This window comes from Cavia porcellus, unplaced genomic scaffold (assembly GCF_034190915.1).
Source record: "Cavia porcellus strain 051 isolate PalLab524CR breed Dunkin Hartley unplaced genomic scaffold, mCavPor4.1 scaffold_12, whole genome shotgun sequence".
Classification (NCBI taxonomy): domain Eukaryota; kingdom Metazoa; phylum Chordata; class Mammalia; order Rodentia; family Caviidae; genus Cavia; species Cavia porcellus.
The window spans coordinates 43941953-43949935 of NW_026947495.1; the positions used below are offsets into that span (position 1 = coordinate 43941953).

The 7983-nt window shown below is 32.5% G+C and overlaps 1 pseudogene; it reads left to right on the top strand.

The window, feature by feature from the left end:
- Positions 1 to 685: 685 nt before the first annotated feature.
- On the top strand, positions 686 to 1118 carry LOC111754110 (activated RNA polymerase II transcriptional coactivator p15-like; annotated as a pseudogene).
- Positions 1119 to 7983: the final 6865 nt, after the last annotated feature.

Genomic DNA, 7983 nt, shown 5'->3' on the forward strand with positions numbered 1-7983 from the left:
GTTTGACTCCTCATGCAAAAAAAAAATAACCCAACAAAAACAATGAAACAACAACAAAATGCCCTGTACTTGCCCCAAAATCAAAGAAATAAGAGTAAATGAAATTTAATATTATTAAAAATAATAAAAATGAAAGAACTCAACAAAAGCTATGAACAGTGAGTAAAATCAACAAAAAATGAATTCTTTGAAAGATTTGAAAAATTTATAAAAGTGTAAGTAGATTTATCAACAATGAAGCAGAAAAATAGCAGGAAAAACAATGAATGAGAGTGTATTCTAAATGACTTTATTTGTTAAATGATTTTAGTTAAGTGATAGAAATAAGAATTGACTAAAAATTAAAATTTACTAGCTCTCTTTGTAGTCATGAAATAAGCAAACTAGTACAAAGAAAATTGCTGATGAATCTTTAAAAATATTTAATGCAAAAATACTCTTCCTTCTACACAAATTCAAATAATAGAGGACAAATAAAATTTCATATTAGGAGACCCTATCAATCCCATCCCAGTCTGAATCATTAGGCCCTGCATGAAGAAAAATTTGAAAGATACCTCACATAAATGCACACATACAATTAAAGAAAAAATTAGTAAATTAAGACTCATGATATCTAAAAAGAATAACAAACCTGGTGAAGTTAAATTTATCTTTGAACTGCAAGATTTAATAAAATCAGTCCATGGAAACCACTAGTCATGAGCAAACAGGAGGCTGTGAACCGCAGCAGGGAGCAGGGCCTAAATCAAGGGAACTTGTTGCTGCTCGCTCTTTCCGCAGCGATTCTGACAGTAAGGTGACAAAAAGTTAAAGAGGAAAAAGCAAGTTGTTTCAGCAAAACCTGTAAAGAGGCAAAAGACTCCTGAGACTTCAGGACTCTGCCATCGTGTAAGCAGAGTGGCAGTTGCAGAGCTAATAACGTGTTTTGGGCTGGAAGAGGAAATATGGCAGAGTCCGGACTTTATAGAGAAATCTCCAACTGATACTAGGGAATGACAGATGCATCCAGAAGGTGAAATGAAACCAGAAAGAAGAGGTTTTGCTTTAAATCCAGAACAGAGGCGCCAACTGAAGGAGTGATTTCCGACACTGATCTTGTAGTAAGAAAACGGTAGAATCTGAGCCCTAAAAATCTGTACTATTCTACTCTGCTATTTTACACTGGCTTTTGTTTTCTAAGCCTTATTTTCTAGGGGACTGCTGAACAGTCCACAAGATGAATACTTTTTTTTAAAGCGTGCATTATTAAAAAATGTTCTGAGTGAAGCTAATTGACTACTTTATTAAGGATTGCTTTGTGCCAAACATCTAGTGTAAAATAAAATCAAATAATTGCAGTTGTTTAACTGTTGTGACCTTTTTTGAGCAAAAGTTACTATTTAAGGCCCAAAGTAATAATTTAATAGACATACTAATTTTAACTCAGTTTTTAAAGAGAATTTGTGTGGCAGAGTTTTTAAACTTTCGGTTTGTGAAATCCATCCTTGATGTTTTTCTTTCCCACATCAACATTTGACTTCCTATTTTTCATTACCTCGTTTTCCTTTTATAGAAAACCCTTGATTTTCAATTTTCGTTACACACTACATGATTTCCCTTAAATATATTATGCTAATTTGGGAGGTTCAGTGAATCTATCAAAATGTTAGCTCAGTATGGTACTTACAATTGAATTATTCGAACTATAGTCTCTAACTCTATAGTATTAAATATTATTAGGAAGCATAGCTTTATAATGTCATGTATGAACACTATGAGTAAGTGTATGTCACTATCCATACTGTTTTATGTATTTATCGTATTGCTTAGTCCACAGAAAATAAGGACTTGGATGTCTGAATAGCTTTCACTGAGGAAACATGTTTACCATGGGATGCTGTCCAGAAAATCAGATATTATTAAACTAGACTAAGATTTAAGAAGCATTGTGAAAGCTTAAAAAATGTAAATCACTGCCATTATAGATTACAAAAGTATATGTAATTATTAAATTAGATGGAAAAATTTTACAAAGCATTTTAAATACTGTTTTTATTATAAAAAGACTAAGAACATTCTGAATAGATGAAAACCTGCCTCAAGAGACTATCAATCAAAGTCCTACAACTTCTATCCCACTTAATGGTGGAATATTTTTTCCTGTAATTTCAAGATTTTTAAAAAAGCTTATTTTCCTCTTTTAGTTAGTACATGTTTACAGTGGAATAATGATAAAATATTGTATGTCATCCTTTTAAAATGAGCAGGACCAACATGACTATTCTCATTGCTTCTTTTTAATGTTTGACTTGCAGTGCAGGAGACATGACAAAGAAATACAAGCAATGTATGCTATCAGATGACAATTCTGTAAAGAGAAAATTCTGAAGTATCTACAAGAAAATGACTCACAAGCAAAACAAACATTTTACCTACCTGTCCAGCAACATGGCAATGTGAACACAAAATATACTGTATTTATACAATGAAATTTAATAAACAGTAAAATTGCGCTATTGATATAGGATAGTAAATGGATATTTAGTGTTTAGTTCAGTGAAAGGCTGACTCAAAAGATTTCCTTTGCATTATTCTGTTTATATGAAGATAAAGAGCCAGCAAATAGTAGTCAGATAGAAGTCAGATGTGAGTGGCATTATTTGAAATGGCATATAAGCAAACTTTATCAAGTGTTCTCTATCATTAAAGACTGATAATTATGTGAGTGATTGTAATTATGAAATTTCATCAAAATTCTTGCTTATGATCTGTTCATTTTACTACTGGTAAATGTTTATCTCTGTATTATATTTTGATAGCTAAATTCCCATTAATTTTTTTAATTAACACATTTTTTTCTGATCTGTACAAATTAGAAACAGCAGTGAAATTATCTTGTTGTTAAAAATTTCACTTTAAATTTTACAGAGTTCCATATAGAAAGTCTTCAATACATTAAGTCCATTCCAACTATTCTTTCTGATTTTCAGGGTTTCATGGATTTATTATATTCATTTTATTTTCCAATATTTTTGTGTTGTATGTTTTAAATTATTTATCTTGACTTTGTAATACTCTTAGCAAACCTTTTAAAATCCTGATGGTATGTTTTTTTTTGGTTTTTCTCCCTAAATACACTTCCATATTCAAGATTTTTTGGGAGATTTTTTGCGTTAGAGTGTCAGGTAGGAGACAGAAGGCTTTGATATGCAGGACTTTTATGAAAGTGACTTCTTAACTTGCATTTATTATTCACTTAAAATATTTCAGAGAATAACCATAGAAAGAGCCCACTGTTTAGTAATGTGCCCTGTGGACCAAGTGTATTTGAGAAATGGATACAATATTTTGTAACCCTGTGCTTTTATCTTACTTTATTTTTTAATTTATTCTTTAAAACAGTCATCTTGGACCAAGAAGTTTTGCTATGTTGCCTTAACAACATTTCATATTTTGAGCAAAATTTATTGCTAAAGAATTAAATGATGCACCAATATAAAAATTATTCTGATCAACTGCTTGTTTTAATAACATGTCAGGGGAGAGATGAGTGATGAGCAGTACTGATTATTCTTTTGTGACTATTTAAAGCACTGAAGTGAGAAACCTACAGCTAGAAATAGAAAACAAACAAATGCAATCAATGTTCTCATAGCAACAAATGTTTGAGCCATTGTGTTCTCTTGTAAACTGTGACAGTGTGGAAGTGGGATTCTCAAGGCACTCAGTGACAGCTACTCTTGTTTATTTAGAAATCCTCTTCGGTCGTTATCTATTCTCTTCCTCTTTGGTCTCTGTCTGCATGTAACACATTCTTTCTATGTCGATATATTTCATAATATATAAACCCCTCTGTGAACACTGAAATTCTACCAGAACACATTTAGTTTCATTTGCTGTGGATTTAAGATTTTGAGCCAGAGAGGAGTAAAGATTTGGAATAAATAATTACAATATTAGCTAAGCCACCTGGTAATGCTGGGATCATAGGCAGACAAATTGGTATACTGCAAGGATAATAAATCTATTTTTTAAAATTAACTTAAGTTTATTTTTACATGATACATAAAATTCCATATTAGTAGAATAACATGATGTTTTAATAAATCTATATATTCTGTAAAGTTTAAATCCGGTTAAACAGTTAGTTCCTCAAATATTCATTGTTTCCTTACAGTAAAATGTTTTCCAGTTCTTTCTTTTATTTTTTTTTAATTTTTTTGAAATTTACAGGACATTATTGCCTTTAATCACCCTATTCTTTAATAGCACATCAGGGTTTTCCGCTCACATCTAACTGTTCTTAGTGCTTATGGATCAGCCTTCCTCCTCCTTCCCTGCACTCTTTTCCCCAAGCCTCTGATCTTCCCTTGTAAATATTAGGCACTATTCTTGAGATGAGTTCTTCTCCAGTGCTATATCTTAGCATTTGCTCGTCAGAGAAGACTTCCAAGACTCCCCTACCTGGAGTAGACTCCGTTTTGTTATTCTCTATTTCATCACTCATTTTTTTTCCAGGGCACTAGTTATGAATTGAAATTATTCTATATAATTTCTTATGTATCTTTTTATTTTTGCTCAATTAAAATATAAGCTCCATTATGAAATCTGTGTGTGTATGTGTGTGTCTGCATTTGTGTGTGTCCACAGCCTAGCACATGTATATCACATACACACACACATACACCCAAAAATACAATTGTTCAGAAAAACTCTGTTGAATGAATAAATGAATGAGTAAAGCACCCAGGGAACATTTCAAAATATGCAATTGTTTAGCTACAAGTAAAATGTTATTTCCTCAGGAATGGTGCAAGTATGATTTTAAAAGAGCATTGTAATAATACTTTAGAAATGAGTCATAAAAAGATAACAAGAAATGAAACAAAAATTATCTCTATACAACTAAAACTGTTATAATTTAACTCTTGACATTAAACAAAATACCACAAAGATTAAAGATTTGCACCCATTTTAGAAATGCACACACACAAAAATATCCAGACTACCTAAACAGAAAGAATCAACCAGAAGTATGCATTTTTAAAAGTAAGAGTTTAGAAAAATGAGTATTCAAATTCAGGAGGTACAATAACTAAGATAATATTTAATATATGAAAATAATAAAGAGCAGAAATAACCAAAAGAAACAATAAAAAACAAACTTTGATGAATCTTATCAGTTTAAGCTCTGTTGTCTTACCCCGCCTGCCTTTCCAGGACATCACCACCTGGTAGGATTAAGCATCAGAAATGTACTTTTCACACTTCTGGAGCCTGCAGATCTAAGACTATAGCATGGGCTGCTCAGGTTTCCCAGCAGCCTTTACCTTTGGCTGTAGATGGTGTCTCCTTAGGAACCCTCACAGAGAGTTTCCTCTCTTTGAATTTCCTCTCTGCATCCACAGTATCTCTCCTTCTGAAGATCTCAATCAAATTGCATCAGCGCCCACTCAGCCTTGTTCTTTTTAAACTTTCATTTCTTCTTCAAAGTCTTATGACCAAATATCATTACATTCTGATATGTTAGGGGTTGGTGTTTTAGCATAGGAATTTTGGAGAGCAGAGAGGGAGGGCACAATTCAGGCCCTACTACACGCCAACAAATTTTAGGAAACTGTATTAGGCACTAGAAGAGTTAGAATCTCACATGTGAAAAATATTTAAACATCTGAATAAAAGTTACATTAAAGTATCAATAAATTTGACATTTTGTAAGGAAATCAATAAATCTCAATGAATTAAATTATCCAAATGAGATTTTTAAAACAGAATATAATGTAAATCCTTGCCACAGATATAGCTCCTAAGCACAGCTCCTGCCTGGCAAGCACAAGGTCCTGAGTTTGATTTCCGATACCAAAAACAAACAAAAAACTTCTCCCCAAAACAAAAAAATGAAATGTAAACTTTTTACTAATTCTCTCTAAAAAGATAAATAGTCATCAAAGCTAAACTTACACCCCAGTTTTATTCACTAGACCTAAGCAATATAAGTTCTTTATTCTCTACATTTTGGGTATTTGTAGGGCGCCAAGGCAGAGAACATAGTTTTTCAGCATACTTAGGCAAATATCCTTCATTCTGAAATAGCACAAGACCGTTAGAAATAACATTATGTCCAGCTAATGCATAATAACTGTATGTATTCAAACTACACATTTGTCTTTGCACTCCATCAGAGGAAAAAAAAAAAAAAAACAAAAACTAAAAACCCTTAAAAGGAAGGTTTAGTATTAGGCAATACATGGTCTTAACTAAGATAATAAATTAACATGAAGAAAAAAACTATATTGATATCATCAATATAGTTTAACAGTTTTTACTTAAAATATGATAAGCCAAAAAAGGTGCATTTTAAAATTTGAGAGACCAGAACTACATGAGAAATATTACAGTTAGATTACCAATGTTAGGAACATTTTCTATAAAAGAGCAATTTTGCAAAAGTCTGAATATTCTAGCCAGTTGAAATTAAGCAAGAAAAACATATATAGAGTTCATTTGTCTTTAACCTATATTGTTTTCACACAGTATCCTTGAATTTAATTTTGTAAAATATTTAGATATGTAAAATATTTAGATATGAATATATCTACCTATATATATTCATATCTAAATATTTATATAGTCAGTCCTTCAAAATGTGCCTTTAACCAATATAGTTGATTACATATTCATACGCTGACATTAATAACTTTTAAGGAACATTATTTAGGAAAATATGAATCTGGTGTACAGTATATTAGAGGCAGTATTTCATATTTATGCATTTTTAGAATGATTTCTTAAGGGCTGGGATTTTAAAAAGCTTGCTTTAGTTATTTATTTATTGAGTCTTTTTGAGTCAGGGTTGTGCTTTGCTGTTCAGGCTGGCCTTGAACTTTGCAGTCCAGGCTGATTCTGAACTCACAGTGATCCTCTTGCCTCAGCTTCCCAAGCGCTGAGATTTCAGGTGTGCACCACTATGCCTGGCCAAAACAGCTAGTTTAGCAGAAGAGCTTACTGGAACTAATCACCAGTAATTTGTATTACAGATACTACTTTTGCCTATAGCACCTTCCAAACAAATAGTGTTGAGATGATTAGGAATTAATTAAACAGCCATTATCATTGGACTCTATTTGCTCATGGAATTATTTACTGTTAAATAAGGGAAGTGGTATAAAATAAAACCTGGTGAAAAAGATTTGGGGGTCTATCAATACCAACACAACTCCACTCATCTTAGAATACTGCTTCTAATGTTCGCACCAGAGCAGCATATGTTTCTCATACTGTGCATTGTTCATATAATATATATGTATACTTGTATTTGTTTCTATGGTGCCTCCAAAATAAACCATAAAATATAACTATATGGTATCTCCCTAGAAATATTTAATAAATCAGTATGCTAAAGAATTATCTGAATTCAATCTCATTCTCTGCTGTGTTTTAAGGGGCTGGAAAGCTAAATTATGTTTCCTGTGCTTTACTGACAGCAGTTTTCTGGTTAGATTTTGCTGTTAAGAGAACTTGTGTTAAACTTCATTCTTTAAAAAGAGGAAGCCACTCTATTTCTTTGTAAGCAGGTTACTAGAGGTGGTTTTTGGCTCCAGCCCTAGGGAAGGCCAGTAGTATCACTGAGAGAGCAGACTTTAGGCTCCTGCAGTATCACAGTGTAGACTCTGTCTGTTTATCTTCTCTGGCCGGCATTTCCAAAGTATCCCAAGGGCAGGGAAACAGTTTCATTGATGGGTCTGCTTAACACTAATTTTATTTAATGACATTCTAACCCTTTTCTAGGTAGTTCTAGTAACTATTCTCTGTTTAAAATAACTAGAAAAATATAATGTGGTTGTCTTAGTTACTTTTCACTCGTTGCGGAGACAAAATACCTGAAGCCCAAAGTTGGGAAAGGAAAGGTTTATTTCTTACAGTTTTTGGAGGTTTCAGTTCACACTCAGTTGGCTCCAAGGCAGGCAGGCATGCCTGGGCTGCAGTTCATGGCGGCTGCCA